This window comes from Hoplias malabaricus, chromosome 16 (genome assembly GCF_029633855.1).
Source record: "Hoplias malabaricus isolate fHopMal1 chromosome 16, fHopMal1.hap1, whole genome shotgun sequence".
In the NCBI taxonomy this organism is placed as follows: domain Eukaryota; kingdom Metazoa; phylum Chordata; class Actinopteri; order Characiformes; family Erythrinidae; genus Hoplias; species Hoplias malabaricus.
Window position 1 is genome coordinate 23077222 of NC_089815.1, and position 22163 is coordinate 23099384.

Here is a 22163-nt window from a genome sequence, read left to right on the forward strand (position 1 = left end):
CATATTATCTATTGGTCATAATGCTGATTGAGCATAGGTTTTTAATATTTTAAGACATTGCGAGAGGCAGGGCAAGAGAGAGGGCATGATTATGACACAGTTCAAATCATAGTTTACGTAGCTACTCTAAAGACATAAAAAAGTATTCAATAATCAAGAAAATATTCAATATATTTAACATTTTTTATTCTAAAAAGCAGATATTTGCCTTTGTGTAATCTTTGCTCACTCTTGTAATTATGTCAAGCATGATCCTAACACTGACACCTTGCATGCAATAAACATTTTATTTTAGTCTAGTCATTCTATTCTAGTCATTGTTCTTCTAAATACAAATATAGCATAAGGCAGCCTCTTTGTATATCTATAAATCAACATGAATTTTCAAAACAAATTATTGCAAAAATGTAAAATTCATAAAGATACAAACAGTGAAAGAACATATGACCTGACTTTTACAATGACCTGCGTAATGTGACCTAAACCTCAATACTGTTTTCTGGATTTTGAAAAGAGTGTTTTCTTTGCTTAATTCAGGTCTTTGCCCAGTGTCATGATATATTCTCTTCTGTACCATCTTTGAATAAAACATACATTGAGGAGTTTACAAATGACATGAAAAATACATCAAATATGTACACAAATATGTTTTAATTATTAGCTTAATATGCTATAAATAATTAAGATGAAACGTGAGGGCTGCATTCACTGAAGATTTATGTTTTGTTGTCAGCTAAAATGTGTGATTTCCTATTATGAATGTGTAAGTATGCTTGGATATGAGGCATCCCACTGGCGAAAAAGCATGCAAACATGTCTTTTCTGGTCACATTATCACAACTAAATTTACATGTTAACGTGCAATATTTCAATTATGTATTAACGTGCATGTGTCAACATGTTTTGAGTCTAATGGTCTTCCATAGAAGACCAATTCTGTCTTCTTCTTGATCAGAGAGATGAGCACTTTCATACAGAGAGGAAGTACATCCGCTAACTGACTGGTGTGAAGTCAACAACCTGTCTCTGAACGTGGACAAAACCCAAGAGATGGTTGTAGACTTCAGAAAAACAAGGGGTGAGCACTCGCCGCTGAACATCGACAACTCTGCTGTGGAGATTGTCAAGAATACCAAATTCCTTGGTGTTCACCTAGCGGATGATCTCACCTGGTCCACTAACACCAGTAACATCAGAAAGAAAGCCCAGCAACGCCTCTACTTTCTGCAAAGGCTGAAGAAGGCTCATCTCCCACCTCCTATCCTCACCACTTTTTACAGAGGAGTCATCGAGAGCATCATGACCAGCTGCATCACTGTCTGGTTTGGGAACTGCACTGTGGCAGATTGCAAGTCCCTCCAGCGGATCGTGAGGACAGCTGAGAAGATTATCGGTGTGTCTCTTTCCTCCATCACAGACATCTACACCACTCGCTGCACCCGCAAATCACTCAGCATTGTGGGAGATCACACACACCCTTCACACACTCTTCAACCTACTGCCGTCTGGAAAAAGGTATCGAAGCATTCGAGCCCTTACATCCAGACTCCGTAACAGCTTCTTCATACATGCTATCAGTCTCCTGAACATCTAGAGACTGAGACTGGACTGAAGAAGCACACACACACACACACACACACACACACACACACACACTTCTTCACACAAACACTGGTCTGTTGGGCTGAAAATGATATACTGAAAATGAGTGTACTGTTAACACATATCCTGTTTACATCATGGTTACATCCAGTTACCGTTTACAGCACAAATACACTTTAAATTGCAGTACCCCATTGCAGTATTGCATTGTATTGTACTGTATGGATATTGTTTTGTATTTTCTTAGCCATATCTTTTGCACTTTAATGTGTATGCACTGTTTTATGTTGCACTAGCTTTGCACTAGTTGCACTTTAATGCTGTGTATTGTTTTATGTTCTATGTCTTTTGCACTTTAATTTGTGTGCACTGTTTTATGTTTGCACTAGCTTTGCACTAGTTGCACTTTAATGTTGTGTATTGTTTTATGTAGCACCTTGGTCCTGGAGGAACGCTATTTCATTTCACTGTGTACTGTAAACACTGTATACTGCTGAAATGACAATAAACTTCTTGAACTTGAACTTGAACATAGTTGCAAACATAACCGCATATATTATTTTCCTGCACTAACAATAGCTGCCAATAGGGCTGTTAGCCTATACACATGCAAATAATCTGCTTTTATCCATTCGTTTTAACTTACTGTTCTTAACACTGTCTTTTTAACATATGAACATATTTATTACTAGATGAACTTATGGCATTGCCTCTATGATGCTTTCATTCAAGTGGAACACATTCAGAGCATGAGATGCACGTCTGTCATTGTCTGCAGTAAAACCGGAAGTGACGTCATCACCAGCCGTGGAAGCCAAATTAAAGCAGTCAAACTAAGGAGGAGTAACAGTGAGTGGGAGTACGGGCGGTAGACAGCAGGCTGAGGACTTAACAGAGCAGCGGACAGTGGACGGACACAGATCCAGACCAGAGGATCGTTTGGATGGCAACACTGCCGTGAGTATAGCTAGAGATGGGCAATGGGTGCAGACTGAAGCTAGACCCAAACGCTGTGCTTTGTATAGCTCTGTAGTCTTGGCTTCTACTCCTGGTACCACAGCTGGTCCAGGAAATTCAGCTGCTAAACCTAACACTGCTGCTGAGAGAGCACAGTACAGAACCAGACCAGAATATCGGTCTTACTCACTTCAGCTGAAAAACAGATTTGAACCACTGCATGCACTGCCTTCGTGAGAAACACAACCGCAGTGAACACAACGCAGAAAGTGCCAGAAGTGTCAGCCGGTCACAAAACCCAAACAAACCTACAGCAGACACCCTGATCTTTGGAGATGACACTGTTAATGAGGTAATAAACCCAAAACTCATAGTGTGATGTGAGCCAAACATCACAGTCCCTGAACTTAATGCAAAGGTTACAGCTTTACTGGCTGAGTTCACGACTGTGAAGCGGATTATTGTACACGTTGGAAAGAATGACACTGTCAAGCAGGAGTCTGAAGTTTTAAAAAGAGTCTCAGTAAGTTCAACATACAATTTTTCATTGAACCTGGCTACAGAACAGCTGCAGGTCAAATGGACTGAACTTCATTGACAACTTTAACTTGTTTTTTGGGAAGAGAGAACTTTTTAGGAGAGATGGACTGCACACTAACAAGAGGGGTGTTAAAGTTCTGACAGACAACTTCATTTTCTCAGTGTGTTATTTATCCACTTCTCTTGGTGGTGGCACATCAGCACCAACATTCAGGAACTCTGCTGTACAAGCTGATGACACCATGTCAGAGCCAGAACATCCTCCCCCCACTCAGGACGATCTGAGGGAGCAGCAGACACTGGACATGAGTGGCAATGACCAATTCTATCAGCTGCCAGAGACACCAAAACCCCAAGAGGAATCCTTCATTTTTTTGCGGGGGTTTGCGGGGTGTGGAGGACACCTTAGCCTCCGCTACATACCCCACTGGAGTGCCAGGACCCGAACTGAAAGGAGTACGTCTAATTGCACACTGAGCAAACGGATTCCTCGCTACGTCCATAGTGTGGGTCTGGTGTTCTGTCATGGCCGTGCAGGGAGGACGAGGAGACGGACGTAAACGCAAGGAAGTTTTATTAAACATAGATAGACTCAAAATAAACACGGGTAGATACACAGAAACTAGATAAGATGAAACTATGAATTAACCAGAGACAGAAAGTAGACAGCCATGAACTGGGGTAGACATGTGAGACACACAAAAGGGAGTAACACACATCTGCGCACACAACACCAGACAAGGGAGCACTGAAACAAAGGGACTATATAGGAAGGCAAACGAGGAACACCTGAAGAGAATAATGAGACAGAGGCAGGACTAAGTTGGGGCTGGGGCGGAGACAGGAACAACAACAAAACAAAGCCATGTGCAAAGAAAGGAAAACAGACTAAACGAGACGAGGGCGTGACAGATGCCCCCTCCTGAACGCGCAACTCCCGGGGCGCGTAACCTAGACCCCCCCCAGAAGCTGGCGCAGGAGGGAGCACGGAAAACAAGACAGGAAACCAACAAGAGACAGGACTCAGGACAGGACGGGAACAGACACGAAATGGAGCTGGAGACACGGGACTAGACTAACAGACGCTGGACAGAACTAGAAACAGGAGATGGGAATCGTGAGAAGACAGGAGCAGACACGTGACTGAACCGGGTGCTGGACATGGGCTTGAAAAGGGGCCTGGACAGGACTAACAGGGGACTGGACCGGACTAAGCAGGGGAACAGGGACTAAGACGTTTACAGGGACAGAGACAAACACCGTGACAGGGACAGGAATCAAAACCGACGCAGACAAGGGTACAGGGACAAGCACAGAGACAGGAACTAGGACAGGGACAGACAGGGGAATCAAAATAACATGGGGGTGCCCAGGACTGGCAAATGTCTGCGGGGCAGTCCGAGGAACCAGCCTGGGCACAGTTCTGGGGATCGACCCCGAAGTCCTTGGGGCCATCTTACGGGTAGACCGGAAGTGGCCATATCTACAGTCACCGGGGCAGACACGGCCGTAGCAACAGTCTCGGGGGCAGAAACGGCCGTTGAAGTCGCCTTCTCGAGCAGAGGAGCGGCTGGCTGCGCCGCTTTCCCGAGCAGAGGAGCGGCTGGCTGCGCCGCGCTCACGAGGAGAGGAGCGGCTGGCTGCGCCGCGCTCACGAGGAGAGGAGCGGCTGAGGGAGCCACACTCATGGAGACTGGAGACCCTGGAATACACAGCAGGAATACACCCTGGAGTGGGCACCAGTCCTTCACAGGGCAACACAGACACACACACACACACATTCATTCACACACTCACACCTACAGACACTTTTGAGTCGCCAATCAACCTACCAACGTGTGTTTTTGGACTGTGGGAAGAAACCGGAGCACCCGGAGGAAACCCACACAGACACGGGGAGAACACACCAACTCCTCACAGACAGTCACCCGGAGCGGGAATCGAACCCACAACCTCCAGGCCCCTGGAGTTGTGTGACTGCGACACTACCTGCGCCACCGTGCCGCCATCAAACAAATCACACTTAATTAATAATTTCATGGAGTCGGCTCCTCCAGATTTTCATTTTTTAAATGTATCTCATGCCAGTAGAAAAGGTGGAGGTCCAGCTGCTCTGTTCCATGGTTCTTTTCAGTGCAAGCACTGACTATTGCTTATTAGCACTGCTAATTTAGAACTGGCTAGCAATCTTGGTGTATTAATGGACTCAGATCTCAGTTTTAGTAGTCATATTAAAGCTGTTACTAGATCAGCATTTTACCATCTTAAGAACATCAGTAAGGTTAGAGATTTTCTTACTAAACCAGACCTGGAGAAACTTATCCATGCCTTTATTTCTAGCAGGATTGATTAATGTGATGGTCTCTTAGCTGGACTTCCAAAAAAGACCATTAAACAGCTTCAGCTGATTCAAAATGCAGCTGCCAGAGTTCTCACTAGGAGCAAAAGAAGAGATCATATCACCTCCATCCTCAAATCAATACACTGGATACCAGTCTGTTACAGAATAGACTTTAAGGTGTTATTACTGGTCTATTAATGTCTAAATGGGGTAGGACCAGCGTATTTATCAGATCTGCTACAGAGATATGAGCCGAGCAAGAGCTCTCAGATCTTTAGGAACTAGTCAGTTAGTCCTGCCTCAGGTCAAAACTAAACATGGAGAGGCAGCGTTTAGCTACTATGCCGCTCATAAATGGAACCAGCTGAGTGAGAATATTAGAAGATCCCTGACTTTAGACACTTTTAAATCAAGGCCTAAAACATTCCTGTTTGAGCAGGCTTACAGCTCAGTTTAAAATATTCTGCACTTCTCTGTAACAGCATTTATTTCTTTTCTTTTATTGTATCTTTTCAAATTATTTTAATCATTTAATCATTTTACTCTTTTTATGTAATTGTTTTATTGGACTTTTATGATTTTATTCTGGCTTTTAATTTAACTGTTTCTTTTTTCTGTAAAGCTCTTTGAACTGCTTCTGTATGAAAGGTACAAAGAAGAACCACCCCAGCTTGAACTCCACCCTCATCTACTGCCACTTCCCCACTGCAGTCCCCCAGACTGTCCCCTATGAAAAATCACGCTCCATCACCACCTAGAGCCCCTCAACGGAAGAGACAAGCTCCTCGACCCCTGGAAAGGCAGCTTCACTCACGGCCCCATCACCAGCAGGAGCTTCACACAACTTGGTCAGCTGATAAGGGCGAGGAAAAGTGATGTTTTTCGGGTCCTGGCTGCTGCAGTGATGATGTCAGCGGTACATGTTTTCAAAACAAGCTTGGACCTTTGGTGCCTGTAATCTCTCCCATTCCAGTACCTATCAGAGAGAGAAAGAACAGGGAGTTTAGGTCAGATATTGTGAATGAAGCCAATCTACAACATATAAAATGTTAGACACAGATGCTGTGGCAAAGTGCACAAGTTACTAAGGTAGCTCTTCTAAATATCAGATCTCTCACAAACAAATCACACTTAATTAATAATTTCATTACAGCACATGCGCATGATTTTATACTTTTAACTGAGACTTGGCTAAATGAATGTAGTGCTGCAACTGTTTTATTGGAGTTGGCTCCTCCAGATTTTCATTTTTTTTAATGTACCTCGTGCCAGTAGAAAAGTTGGAGGTCTAGCTGTTCTGTTCCATGGTTCTTTTCAGTGCAAGCAGTTGTCATTTGGTGACTTCACAAAATTTGAGTACCTCTGTGTAGTTCTGAAAGGGACACCACAGATATTACTAGTAACTGTCTACAGGCCTCCGAAATACACTGCTAATATTATTGATGAATTTACAGAAATGCTGTCTTTAATTTCTACTCACTTTGACCATTTTGTTATTGCTGGTGACTTTAACATACATATAGACAATCCCAAGGACTGTTTTACCAAGGAACTACACGCCATATTGGACTCTTTTGGCCTTTCACAGCATGTTACAGGGAGTACACATTGTCATGGTCACACGCTGGATATTGTTATCTCAAAGAGTCTCAACATATCAGCAACTGTGAAGGACGTCGCGTAGTCAGATCACTACTGTATGTTCTTTGATATGTGGGCCTCACCAGTCATCAGGGACAGAATATTTTTTGTCAAGAAAAGGATTATAAAGGACTGCACAGCTACACTTTTCATGAGTAAAATGTGCACTACACCATGTGAACGATCCAACTCTGTGGATGATCTGCTGAATAGTTTTAATTAAAAAATTGTCGGTGTTATGAATGAGATTGTGCCAGTTAAAGTGAAGGCTTTGTCTTGCAAACAGAAAGTACCACGGAGAAACGCTTCTGTTGTTCAAATCCAAAAGAGGGAATGTCGCAAGGCAGAACGCAGATGGCGTAAAACAAGTCTTCATATTCACAAAGAAATCTACAAAGATAGGCTACGTGAATACAACACAATAATATGCAAAACACGACAATTATATTTCTCTAGCATCATCAACAATAACAGTAACAATAGCAAAATCCTATTCACCGTGGTCGACAGACTTACTAATTCACACACACCAATGGCACCTGAATTATTAACAACTGACAGATGTAATGAGTTTGCATTATTTTTTAACACTAAAATCAAGAATATCAGACAAGCGATTAGTATCTCTATATCCAACAATGAGTCTGTACCCTCTCCATCACCTCATAAAAACTCCTTAGTTAAAATGTCAGAGTTCAGTACTGTTAATAATGAAATTTTAATTGACACAGTTAATCATCTCAAAACATCCACTTGCAGTCTTGACACACTACAAACCAAATTTTTAAAGAGTGTGTTTCACACTATAGCACCAGACATACTCCACATTGTAAACACCTCACTCATGTTGGGGGTCATTCCGAGCTCACTAAAAACTGCAGTTGTAAAGCCTCTTCTAAACAAGAAACATTTAGAATCATCTCAGATGAGAAACTACAGACCAATTTCTAATTTATCGTTCGGTGGCAAAATGTTTGAGAAAATAGTTTTCAGGCAAATCACTGGTTTCTTGTCCATAAACAGTAGGCTAGACAAATTCCAGTCCGGGTTCCAGTCTAATCACAGCACTGAGACTGCTCTAATCAGGGTAATTAATGCCATTCGCTTAAATACGAGGGCTGGAAAGATACCTCTTTTATTACTTCTTGATCTTAGTGCTGCCTTTGATACTATTGACCATAAGATTCTTATGGATAGACTTGCAAACTAGGTTGAACTCTCAGGAACAGCCCTGAAGTGGTTTATTTCTAACCTGGAAGGCAGGGACTACTTTGTAGAAATAGAAAATAATATTTCAGAGAACATGCCAGTGACCTGTGGTGTCCCCCAGGGCTCTATTCTTGGTCCACTTTTATTTAATTTAAATAGGCTTCCTCTTGGCCAGATTCTACAAGACTATGGGCTGTCCTATCACAGCTATGCAGATGGTACTCAGATTTACGTGGCCCTGTCCCCAAACGACTCTGGTCAATTTGACTTATTAAGCAAGTGCCTTGAACACATCACTAACTGGATGGGACACAACTTTCTGCAGCTGAATAAAGATAAAACTAAGATTATACTATTTGGGAACAGCAGTGAGAGACAAAGATTGGCTACGTATCTGGACTCGAGAGCCCTCAAATCTAAAGAACTGGCTAGCAATCTTGGTGTATTAATGGACTCAGATCTCAGTTTTAGTAGTCATATTAAAGCGGTTACTAGATCAGCATTTTACCATCTTAAGAACATCAGTAAGGTTAGAGATTTTCTTACTAAACCAGACCTGGAGAAACTTATCCATGCCTTTATTTCTAGTAGGATTGATTAATGTGATGGTCTCTTAGCTGGACTTCCAAAAAAGACCATTAAACAGCTTCAGCTGATTCAAAATGCAGCTGCCAGAGTTCTCACTAGGAGCAAAAGAAGAGATCATATCACCCCCATTCTCAAATCATTACACTGGATACAAGTCTGTTACAGAATAGACTTTAAGGTGTTATTACTGGTCTATAAATGTCTAAATGGGGTAGGACCAGCGTATTTATCAGATCTGCTACAGAGATATGAGCTGAGCAAGAGCTCTCAGATCTTTAGGAACTAGTCAGTTAGTCCTGCCTCAGGTCAAAACTAAACATGGAGAGGTAGCGTTTAGCTACTATGCCGCTCATAAATGGAACCAGCTGACTGAGAATATTAGAAGATCCCTGACTTTAGACACTTTTAAATCAAGGCTTAAAACATTCCTGTTTGAGCAGGCTTACAGCTCAGTTTAAAATATTCTGCACTTCTCTGTAACAGCATTTATTTCTTTTCTTTTATTGTATCTTTTCAAATTGTTTTAATCATTTAATCATTTTACTCTTTTTATGTAATTGTTTTATTGGACTTTAATGATTTTATTCTGGCTTTTAATTTAACTGTTTCTTTTTTCTGTAAAGCACTTTGAATTGCTTCTGTATGAAAGGTGCAAAGAAGAACCACCCCAGCTTGTACTGCACCCTCATCTACTGCCACTTCCCCACTGCAGTCCCCCAGACTGTCCCCTATGAAAAATCATGCTCCATCACCACCTAGAGCCCCTCAACTGAAGAGACAAGCTCCTCGACCCCTGGAAAGGCAGCTTCACTCACGGCCCCATCACCAGCAGGAGCTTCACACAACTTGGTCAGCTGATAAGGGCGAGGAAAAGTGATGTTTTTCGGGTCCTGGCTGCTGCAGTGATGATGTCAGCGGTACATGTTTTCAAAACAAGCTTGGACCTTTGGTACCTGTAATCTCTCCCATTCCAGTACTTGGCTCCTCCAGATTTTCATTTTTTTAAATGTACCTCGTGCCAGTAGGAAAGGTGGAGGTCTAGCTGTTCTGTTCCATGGTTCTTTGGAATTGTTCCTTCTAGTTCAGATGTAATTTGGGATCCAAGAACCTACAGCGGGTCAATGAGCATAAGTCATTAATAATAATTAATTCTACCTAATTTTGCTTTATAATATGTAAAGTCATCTAACATGATGACCTACATGTCCAAGCTAAAATTGGACAGGTAAAGACACTACATATTATTTAATGGCTCCCAAACATGGAGCTCAACAAAATGAAATACATAATTAATTATTAATAAATAATAATTAATTATCATTGACGCCGCTATGTAGTGTTTATGCTGCCGCAACCTGTACATAATTATTTCCTCTACACATTATGTCTTCTGTTGGTAGTTTTTTAGCAAAATGTCCTTATTAACAGCAGCTTTCCCATCTCATACTCATTTATCATCATAACATTTTATTTGAAAATGTTATCACTTCTTGATTGCTGATAATATTTCATTAATACACTGTGTGCTTCCAAGTATCCTGTGAGTATATATTATTTCAGTATATTATTTGTTTTCTGACTATTTCATTGTTCGGTTTTCATTAAATTAAATAGACATTTCATAAAAAAGCACTTCCTAATATTTTGAACAATATGATAAATCTAAATGTAATATGAAACTCAATAACATTAAACACAAACATTGTTAATTTTCTTTTAATACTTAGGGTTTGTTTATTTACTTATTTGATGTATTTCACTGCATTTAAATGAGTTAACTTGAAGTCAGTATAGCATTCAGCCATCTCCAAAAAAGACATTTATGTCAGAATTCTCAGTTGTGGCATAAATGCTGTCTTCCTTGATGTTGCTAATTTCCAGTGTTGAAAGAACGTTCTGCAGCCTCCATTTCATCCAGCATATTCTTGCCTACTTTCTGCAGCTGCTGCATTAATTTTTTCAGTTTCAGTGGTAGCATTCCAGTTCCTAACACGAATGTCTGAATCCAGTTTCTTGATGGTGCTTTGAAAATCCACATTCTGGAGAGCAGGAATACATCCATCTTTTTCAATGGGCAGAGCAACAGGTAGATGCACATCCATCTGTGTCAGGGTCATTTAGTGGTAAAATAAAAATGATAAAAGCTGTTAGTTGAGTGTTAAAAAAATATTCAGTTATTTACAGCTTTTAGATAAATTACTCGTTACCTGTGGTGCTCTCACAATGATGTTAAGAGACCTCTGAGTTGGAAGGTCCACAATTACAGCAAATCCTCTCTTGTTATCAGTTCTCTCAACAGAAAATCCAGTTGTTTTAGATGAATTTGGGATGTATTCAGATACCCTGTTGGTAAAAAGTAAACATTATGTATAAATCAGAAACACCCCGTGTGATTTTTAATTTTGATGTTTCATCTATACCATTTCGCATAGCTGGTTACAAGGTAAAGAAGTTTAGGAAGTCTGTCCCACTCCACTTCAACACGGAGAGCAGGGTTTGAATCATGGACTCCAGCTTCAGCCTTAAAAGTCACGTTATATTCGTGGCACTCTTTACCCCAAGAAACCTGTGCCTAATGGTACAGTTAGACAGTGTGAGCTTAGTGCAAATCTTTTTATCATTCTCAATGATAATCAACATAAATAAAAGCAGTGCATTCTCTCAGAATCGTATGCAGAAGACAAGACTTACGCTCAATTTATGCTTGCTTGACAGGACACCATCAGCACACATCTTCCATTTGTCCTGATCAGCAATGGATGAAATCACAATCTGTGATTTAGCAGTGGATCTATCCAAGTACCCAGCAATCAGGTATCCCACACTACGGTCACTTCTCACAGCACGAGCAACAATGGCAAATTCAGGTGGAATAGCATGACTTAATTTAGCCTGAAAGGAGAAACAGGTACAGTGATTGTTGACTTATGAAATGTTACTGGGCTGGTACTACATGATTCAGCAGATTTTCTTACTTGGTTTTTGAGATTCTCAATGCTGGATGAACTGCCAGATTTTGATGTTCTCTGTGAGGTTATGTACTGAAACAAAAACATAAACCTCCATATTTGTCTTGAAGCAAGAAAGGCAAACAAATGAACCATCTAATCAAATTAATGAATCTGTATTTCATTCATGTTTTGGTTTATGCTTTAATATATTATCAAAAAAAAAAAAAAAAAAAATTGAGGTATAACCTGATCCTTATGGAATTGTCGGAAGTTACCATATGTATCTGTAACCTAGAACAAAACAAACATGTCTCATTAGTGCATTTTGTGGTAAATTAGGAATAATGAATATTCTGCATACTGCAAAGGTTTCTGCCTGTAGTTGCAGTAGTTAAAGCATGCCAACATTTTATTGCCTTATCTGGCTATAAACAATATTCATTCATTGGATGTTTTCCCCTTTTATTGCGAATATGGAATAAAGAATATCAATTAAATCTACATTAACTTGACCTAACGTAGTTGGAAATGATGCTCATAGTCATACACTGAAGAACTACCTTATCTCTGCGAATCCTGGAAGGGCCTAAGGGCCTGCAGGAACTCTGACTGCCCCTGCTTGAGATGGTTGAGTTGCTTGAGCTGCTAGAACTGCTTGAGCTGGTTGAGTTGCTTGAGCTGCAAGAGCTGCTTGAGTTTCTTGAACTACCCAAGCTGCGAGAGAGTCGTGAGTGGTAGTTCCTATCAGTTGTTCCAGAATCCAGGACATGCCCCAGTTTCAACATAGTCATACACTGAAGAACTCTCTTATCTCTGCGAATCCTGGAAGGGCCTAAGGGCCTGATGGAACCCTGACTGCTCCTGCTTGAGACGGTTGAGTTGCTTGAGCTGCTAGAACTGCTTGAGCTGGTTGAGTTGCTTGAGCTGCTAGAGCTGCTTGAGTTGCTTGAACTCCCCAAGCTGCGTGAGAGGCGTGAGTGGGAGTTCCTATCAGTCATTCCAGAATTCAGGACATGCCCCAGTTTCACCATAGTCATACACTGAAGAAATCTCTTATCTCTGCAAATCCTGGAAGGGCCTAAGGGCCTGACGGAACTCTGACTGCTCCTGCTTGAGATGGTTGTGTTGCTTGAGCTGCTAGAACTGCTTGAGCTGGTTGAGTTGCTTGAGCTGCTAGAGCTGCTTGAACTGCCTGAACTGCATGAGACTCATGAGTGGTAGTTTCTATCAGTCGTTCCAGAACCCAGGACATGCCCCAGTTTCAACAGGAAAAAGTTTTCTTCTTGGTTTTCCAGATTTTAAAACGCTAACTTCTTTAACAAGTTTTTGAGCTGCATTACGACCAATGTCAATCTCAAACTCCAGTCTTTCCAGTGTAGGACCATCACCTGAAATATACATTACAGTGTATGACTCAAACCCATTTCAGATAACAGTGTAAACCTCCTGTTAAACCTGGTGACTTCAGAACTTTCCTCTTGCCACTGAAATATAAGCTGAGTGCTGTCCAATAAAATAGTAAAAAGGATTGTATCCCATGAAACCAGCATTTTGTGAAGTGATGTCAGCACATCCCTTGTAGGAAAGGTAAGGAACTCTACCACAAAAGGTCTTCTGAATTGAAGTAGGTAGCCAAGACTCAGCTTGGGAGGGTTGTGCAGGTACCAGGAACACCACTTTCTCATTGGGGAGATCCTCAATATTTCTGGCTACAGCAACGGTCTCTAAGCTGGAAGAAATATGGACAAGTCTTACTAATTACTGAACATACACAGTTTGTCTTCTATTACACAAACTCTATTAAATCAGGTTTACATGCTGAATGATTAATGCATTTCCTTCCATTACCTGAAATCAGCAACATGATCAGGGGTTGAAGTAGGCAGAGCCTCCACTTTAAAGTGACCTTTGGGCAAATCAGCTCTAACTGCCAGTTTTGCTGGGGCAACAGCATGGATCTTTCCTCTGGTCATTACAGCAGCCTGAATCAAAGCAGTATTCACTCCAATCACAGCAAAAGACTGCATGGAAATACTAGAAACAAAACCAGGTCCATACATTTACATAAATTTGTCCATTTAATGATCACATTAATAATTTAAAAGCATCTTTGAAAGGACACCTTGGTCTGGCCTCAGCTTGCAGCTGGAATTCAGTCTTCATCAGGTGATCGAGACTGGTAGTCTCTAGTTGCTCAGGCAGAGAAGGTGTGATGATGGCCTTGACTAATAAAGTGAAAAAAATATAACATTCACATACATGTCTAAAATGATCATATTGGATGATTGGAGGGTGTTCTCATGTGAAAACTTTACCATTTACAGATGCAGCAGCGACAACAGCAGTGTAGAAATCAAGCTCCATGGGCACACCGACAGTTGTGGGAATGATACAGCGCAGCTCAGCTGCCAGAACAGGCTTGGCGTATTTGAAGGCAATCCCCGTCTGCAAGGACTTAACAACCTCTTTCATAGATATTATATATGATCATATTTTACATGCAGTTATTTAAACAAATATAGGATTATTTTGATGCAGGATTACATCAATGAAATATCTGTGCTGTCTGCTGAATAATGTGGTCAATGAAGGATTTGTCAATGTCCAGTCCTTAATCTTAAATACAAACAAAAATGAATGCAAATATATTAAATGTGTTATAAAACAATTACCCTACTAAAATAAAATTGGACACAGTTTTTATTGCTTACTGCTTGCATTGTGCGCTTTATCCTGGTAATGCGATCAACATTCTGATCTGCTGGATGGGATTTTCGTACAGCGTCTTGAAGACCGTCAGTTCTGAATCCAACCTTGGATGACAAAACTAAGTAATTGGCATTTTCAATAGACCACAAGTTGTTCTAAATAAAATCATTGGTGGTCCCAGAAATGAATACCTCAAGAACATCAGCAGCAGCTCCAGCCAAATAAGCACATGCTTTTGCAAGAACAGCTCTGGGCAAGATGGTGGCAGCATCATTGATGATGAAAGCAGTACCAGCAGCACCAGCCATGAGAGGAGCTTTATAGAGAATAAAAAACAACATAATTAGCATTACTATATTTCAGAGTTTTACACGTTTTAAAAAGTTTTTTTTTTTATTGTTAACACTTACACAAGTAAAGGTCCAGCTGGTAAGCAGTGCTGAAACGATAGTTCAGTCTGTCCATCTTGGGGCATAAGATTCTCATGGCAATGTTAGCTGCAGCAGCCCTGTAACAATAACAGGATCACTTGTGGCTCTAGCATTACAGGATAATGTTTTTATTTACAAAAGGAAAGTTTTCTTACACATCCTTCAAATCAGGGGCCATGCTTTTGGTCAGAGACTTGATGTAAGAGTGAGTAAAACTGGCAACATGCTTGTCTGCCTCTTTGTCCACAGCATCAGCAATAGTGGTCATGAGAGCCACTGAAGGCTTGGTCTCAAACAGTACAATGAGTGCAACCATACGCACTTCAGGATGAAGAGTCTTGTCCATGAAAAGCTGTAGTGCCACTGGTTAAACCTTAAGAGGGAAATACAGTGTTTTACCTACTTGAACAAAATTGAATCAGAACAGAAAAATATTCACACATCACCTCATACTTACTAATTTTGGCTCTCTCTTGGCAATGTTCCTGAGGGCCAAGATGGCATCAACTTGCACTCTCACAGGCATGGATGCAGCAGCAGATCCAAATCCAGGCAGGAGCTTCATGATAGGTTTAAGACTAGCAGGGTGACCCGCATTGCCCAGAACTTTCAGAGCCAGTGTGATTTCGGAAATTTCAGCTTTGGAAATGGCATCAGCAGCAAGATCATGGATAGGCTGATGACAGAAGTGGAAAAGCCAAATTTACAAACCTATGCAATCCTCTGCAGGCAACACCTTTAAATCAGACCTGAAATAAACATATGAGCAGACATTTCACCTTGAGCAGATCAGCAGAACAGGTAGGATCTTGAGCACAGTGTCTGGCAATCATGGAACCATAAGCAAGCATGGTCACCTCATGAAGAACTGGAATAGCCTTGATTTTGGGGTGCGTTGCCAGACTCTGTTCAACAGAGGACAAATATTTAGAAAGCTATATACAAGCTTCTGCACTGCAACAGTTCAGATGTAAAATTAAGCACTTACAGCTGTTTGATGAATAGTGTCTGGATTAGCAGTGGCCAGATGCAAACCAACCAGAAGGGCCTGGGTCAATTCAGGGATGGCAAATTCATCAGCTTGGAACTTTTCCTTAAGGAACCGCACAGATGCTGGTGTTCCCACAACAGGGATTGTGTCCAGAATCCATCGCCCAGAATCTGTCAGATTCACAGTTTTTAGGAAAATAGAACCACAGGGCTTTGTCATTTCATAAAAATATTCAGAAGAATGTTACCTGTAGACAGGTTTGGTCTTGTGCTGATTCCAAAAGTTCTGAATACACTCAAAAGTAGCTACACGCATAAGCTGAACAAGCTGAATAAATTTCAATGGTGCATCTTGATGGGCCATGGCCATGTTGTTTGTGGCCAAATGTTGCAGAAGCTCTGCAATCTGAAGGAGGAAGTAGAATACTTCAGTTTAACTCGATAAAAAGAATACAGGTTTTTTCTCACTATAATGTTTTGACTAGAAAGATTTCATAGTCAGAGGAAAGTAATAAATAGTACCTGGGCTTCAGCATTGTTGATCTTCAGAAGCTGAATGGGAGTTTGCAGAATCTCAGTGGCAAACTCGTACTTCAGGGATCCGCGGGCCATATACTGAGCACTGATGGAAGAGAGGGGGGTGTTCTGCACCTCCAGTAGGTTCAAAGTCTGCCTGAAATCAGAAAGCCATTTTCATTACAGTTCTGTTCATTATTGCCTGATCGTTGGAACAATATTTAAAATATCATAGGGCACAACTCACTTGGCTTTCATTTGAGCAGCTCCAGTGATAGTGTTGAACAGTGAGAACTGATGGAGCTCTTCAACTGTAGCCTCAGAGATCAGTGCTCCTGCAGCAATTGGCTTCATGATGTAGCTGTAGGTTGCTGTTCCTGTCAATCTCTGACGCCTCTGTGATGAGCAGGATGATCAATTAAAAAAAAATACATACATATATATATATGTATATATATATATATATATATATATATATATATATATATATATATATATATATATACTTCATGTACATTTACACTTAGCTTCTTCATTTGTTGAGAACATATGATTTGATCTCACCTCCTGACACACACGTCTCAGTGTAAGCCAAACCAATATCCTTGATCACTTTCTCATGGCAGTTGTTCAAGTCTTTGGATTTTGTCACAGTAATCTGCCGGGTCTTTTCATCCTCTCTGATCGTGTAGTGGGTCTTGCAGACTCCATGAGGTCCAGTCTTAGAAGATTAAATATATTAGCTGAACTGACAGAATATGACATAAATCAGTATAGATATCAGATAGCAGCTCTGTTTAATCACTTACCTCATGCAGCTGAATAGACATTCTGGGTGTTCTTCAGGTTCAGCTGAAAGATGTTGAGGATGCCTCTGTGCAGGTTCAGAACAGTAGCAGAGACTCCAGCAGGGGCAAATACCTTCCCCACCACACCATTAGAATACTCACATATGATGGGAATTGCAAGCTGAGCATTTAGTGCTGCAGTGAGTTTAGAAGCAGGAACACAAGGATCCTGGGGCCAGATGCCAGTGCACTGATAGAGCTGAGGATCCAAGAGCTAAAGGCAAAATAATCACAGGTTTGACTCCTTTAGTCAAAACCACACATTATCAATGTTTGTATTTTCTACCGATATATTTTCTTAATCTTTTATACAATCTCTTTACCTTCAGAAGGAAGGTATTCTGTGCCTCGGCCCTGAGAAGAACCTTGCTGCTGACTTTAACGCCAGCCTTGCCCAGACCCTCCTGAGGCAGACCGCCCAAGAGTAGACCCTCATACTTGTATACAAAAGTTTTACCAGCAGGGAACTCTGGAACTGAAAAAAAAGTAAGTTTTTTTGAAAAAGCAAATCTAAATTATAACAATGTGTTCTAATATAATAAAATATTTCTTACCAAGGTTGATCTGATGACTTACTAAAAGAAACAAAATCAAATAAAATAAAAATAATTTTTTATTATCAGCACTAGGTTTTTAACATTTATTTTATCAAAAGCTTACTTGACAATTGCACTGACTTTTTCTAAATAATGAAATTATTGTAATAAATCCAGATCTTACCCACTAGGGCCACAGTCAGGGCAAGCACAACAGTTCTCATGGCTGGTGGTTTGTGATGAATCCACTGAGAATCTGCCTTTTCATTGAACCCTTTTCATTGACTCAACAGTCACTTCAAAGTGAATAATTAACTCTTAGATACTTTATCTAATATTCTTGGATAAATGTGATTAGCATGGACTTTTATCACACTAAGGAAAATCCATTGGCAGAAGTGGAATAGCCTTCATTTTGGCTGCGTTGCCAGACTCTGTTCAATAGAGGACAAAAATTTAGAAATTATCAATGTTTGTATGTTCTACCGATATATTTTCTTAATCTTTTATACAATCTCTTTACCTTCAGAAGGAAGGTATTCTGTGCCTTGGCCCTGATGGGAACCTTGCTGTTGACATTAATGCCAGCTTTGCCCAGACCCTCCTGAGGCAGACCACCCAAAAGTAGACGCTCATACTTGTATACAGTGGTCTTACCAGCAGCAAACTCTGGAACTGAAAAAAATTGCAGCAATATTACATTTTGTTGTTACATGCTGAAACATTTCTTACCAAGGTTAATCTGATGACTGGCTAAATGGATTTTTTTTATTTCTTTATAAAGTTCTCATTATATGCATCAAATTTTTAAAATTAAATTCATTTGTTTGTTTCTTGAAAGAGTAAAAAGAATATACAATATGCAGATCATGGCTTTACCTATGAGGGCTACAGTCAGGGCAAGCACAACAGCTCTCATGGCTGGTGTTATGTGTTAAATTCACTGAGAATCTGCTTTCTATTGATGCCTTTTTTTTTTGCTGATTCAACAGTCAGAAATATTAACTAATATGTCAGACTATGTCTGATTACACATACAGTTGGCCAATTAACTGACAAAACAATCGATTTTAGGTCAGGTTAACCTGGTCTCCTATCATGTTTTGACAAAAGGAACTGTCCTAATATCTTGGCTTTTAAGTACCTCATTTTTATTTATAGCAGAAAATTTTTTTATAATTACCTTCAAGTTAGTTCAACAGATACAAATAATTTTTTTCAGTGACACTTTCTTTTATAGTTTTAAGTTAGATTTTGCTTCTCAGCAAGTTAACTTATTTTTTTTTTTACTTCTGCAGATTTAAGAATGCAATATATCTGTGGTTATTAATATGAACCCAAAATTATCCAATAATCCTTTTCGGTTCCGGTTATGGCAGTCACGTAGTGAAGATTAAAATGTTCTTTTGGACCGTTCTCAAAGTAATTAAAATTTAAAAATATCCAAAAGGTCCAAAATACACCCTCCCTCTTCGGGGAGATGTGCTCGTTCCGGAAGCGTTGCAGAAACCAGCCGAGTGAAGTTCAAAGCAAATCAAAGTATTTATTTAACAATATTGGATCCAAGAGAACAATACATGATAACAGTGTGATAAAGTTCTAACTTCTCCCCCATCTGACTCCACAGTTTATACCCCCTATGACGTATATCCCTGCTGGTAAGGCGTTTCTGGCTGATTAACATATATTAATATGCATAATAAGACATGTTAGTACCCTGACCCCAAAAACATTCATTATTAGCAAGGGTGACAAGTACCTTTCCTTTCCCACGCCTTTTTTCATGTCACCAAAATTTAGGGGAGTCCCTAATGGACTCCAGGGTCAAAATGGCCCTAAAGTTCAGCCCCCCCCTGGCTAACACTTGTAATTTATGTAAGCTTGGTAAAAGCCTAAGTGCACCTCTGTTCAATGTTAAATAATTAAGAATTTAAAAAGGTGAGTCATCATGCCAGTGCAGGATCTTAACTGTTTACTACATGGGTAAATACTGGTTAATCATTCATATGAGTACATATAAAATACAAGGTTTCATACAATGAATATGTAATTATACTTTCTAATTTTAACTAATCATCATTTAAGGATATTTGTCCACTAATACAAAGTAATAAAATTGTTTCCTACAACAATTCCCCCTTATGACATGTCCCAAGACACGTCATCACACTCTAAATCCTCCAAACATGTTTTGACATGTGTTTAACCTGTGAGAGCGAAAACCTGTCGGGCAGCCAACCAACCAATTATTTGACAGGAAAAATTCTCCCACTTGCCCCTTCTTCCCCCAGGCGGCCAAAATTTTAACCATGTCAACAGGAGGAATTAACATTATTTCCCTGTTTGTTATCTCCCAAACTACTTGTTCTACAACAGTAATTGTGTCTGTATTTTATCCTGTCGCACCCCCTTTTACCATACCAAGCCATCATTAAACAATCAATGTGTTTCCCCACTAAGTTTCCTTCTAATTAAGAAAATATTATCTAAACTCTTATATGTTTTAGTGTTAAAGTTACAGGGTGCGGTTTTTTTTTTACAATGTGTTTAGAAAGTTCAACCTGCAAGGAAATGAAAAAATTAAGAGTCCAAGCAACCTGTAAAAAAGAAGAGTCCACGACAACCTGTAAAGAAAATAGTAATGTTTTCTGGATCTTCAACAGCTTCAGACAGCTCTCCGTTGACACCTGTTGTTCGCAGAGTGTCCAGCTGGCACTTGTTACTAATTAGGTGCTTCTCCGTCTGGTGATCCTCTGGTGGCAGTGCTGGCTTGCACTGAGACAGGTGGTACCATGAGCTGCCTTTACCCTTGAGTCGTACCGCATGGCTGGTTCGCTCTGTCACCCGGAATGGGCCTGTCCAGCGAAGTTCTGACCACTTTCGCTTGATGGCTCTCAGATACACCCATGGAGCGATGGCCACTTCAGGAGGTATCTCATGCTCCTCGTCTCCTCCTCTGTTTCTCCGTACCTGCACAGATAGTTCCTCACACACTGATTTTAGTTTCAAAAACAGTTGACGATACTCATCTGTGTTCGTCCCAGGTGAGCCCGCATCAGGACTCAGTCTTGTTTTTGGGCCTGGAAATGCTACGCCTCTGACCAGTTCAAATGGGGAGAAGCCTGTGCTTCTATTAATTGAACTCCGAATACTGATCAGGGCAATTGGTAGGGCATCTAGCCAATTCATGCCCGTGGTCAGTGTAATCTTAGCTAATTTTGATTCATCCCTCCACCTGACCTTGTGAGGCAGGATGATACACACAACCATAGCTATGGCGCAGCCCCAACGACTGCTCCACCCACTGTAGTGTTTTGCTCGTGAAATGACTCCCGTTATCTGAAAAAATTTTCCTAGGAAACCCATGGTTCGGAATCCAACAATTAATCAGAAACTTACAGACTGATTTTGCATCTTCCCTCAGAGTGGGGAGTGCCTCTACCCACCCCGAGAATCTATCTACAACGACCAGGAGATATCTATATCTCCTAATGGGGTCGATCATATCTGTGTAATCCATTTGAATCTCATGTCCATGAGAATCTGGCAATGGAAACCTCCCTGGAGCTAGTTTAAATGCTTTTGCTACGTTCTGTGTGTTACAAATCTGACATTTAGTGATGTAATCAACCACTAATGCTGACATGTATGGGTGCCACCATTGTTTTAGATTTTCCAGTGTCTGTCGTCTTCCCACGTGTGCCACTGTGTGTGCTTCTTCTAAAACTGCTTCTGCTAGTGACGTTGGTAAAACTACTTGTCCTTCTTGTGACGTCCACACCTGACTATTTGGGCTAGCTCCCTTTGCTAGCCATACTGACTTTTCTTCTGGACTTGCCTGATCCTGTATGTGTCTAAGCTCTTGTCCTGTGGGAATCGGTTCCCAGGGTACACTGGAGTCCAACACAAGCATGTTGTTGGGTTCCGTGTATCCTGCTGCTCTTTTTGCTGCCTCATCTGCAGCTTCATTCCCTCTGTTTATTATTGTGTCTCCCTTTTGATGTCCTTTACACTTTACAATCGCTACCTTATTTGGTTTGTGTATAGCTGCTTCCAATCGCATCAGTTCTGTCTTGTGTTTGACTGGTTTCCCTGTGCTTGTGACATATCCAACCTGCTTCCAATGTGGAATGTCTACGTGCGCAGCTGTCACTACGTACGCTGAGTCACAATAAATAGTGACGTCCCTTCCTTCTGCCACTTCTAGTGCTGAAATTACTGCTAGCAGTTCTGCCTTCTGTGCTGATGCATTTTGTTTCACCTCCTCTGCTATAACTGTCTGAAACTCATATGTTTCCCCCTTT

The 22163-nt window shown here is 40.7% G+C and overlaps 1 pseudogene; it reads right to left on the reverse strand.

Annotated features, from left to right (window-relative positions):
- Positions 1–10788: 10788 nt before the first annotated feature.
- Positions 10789–18778, reverse strand: LOC136671383 (vitellogenin-like; annotated as a pseudogene).
- Between the last annotated feature and the right edge of the window lie 3385 nt (positions 18779–22163).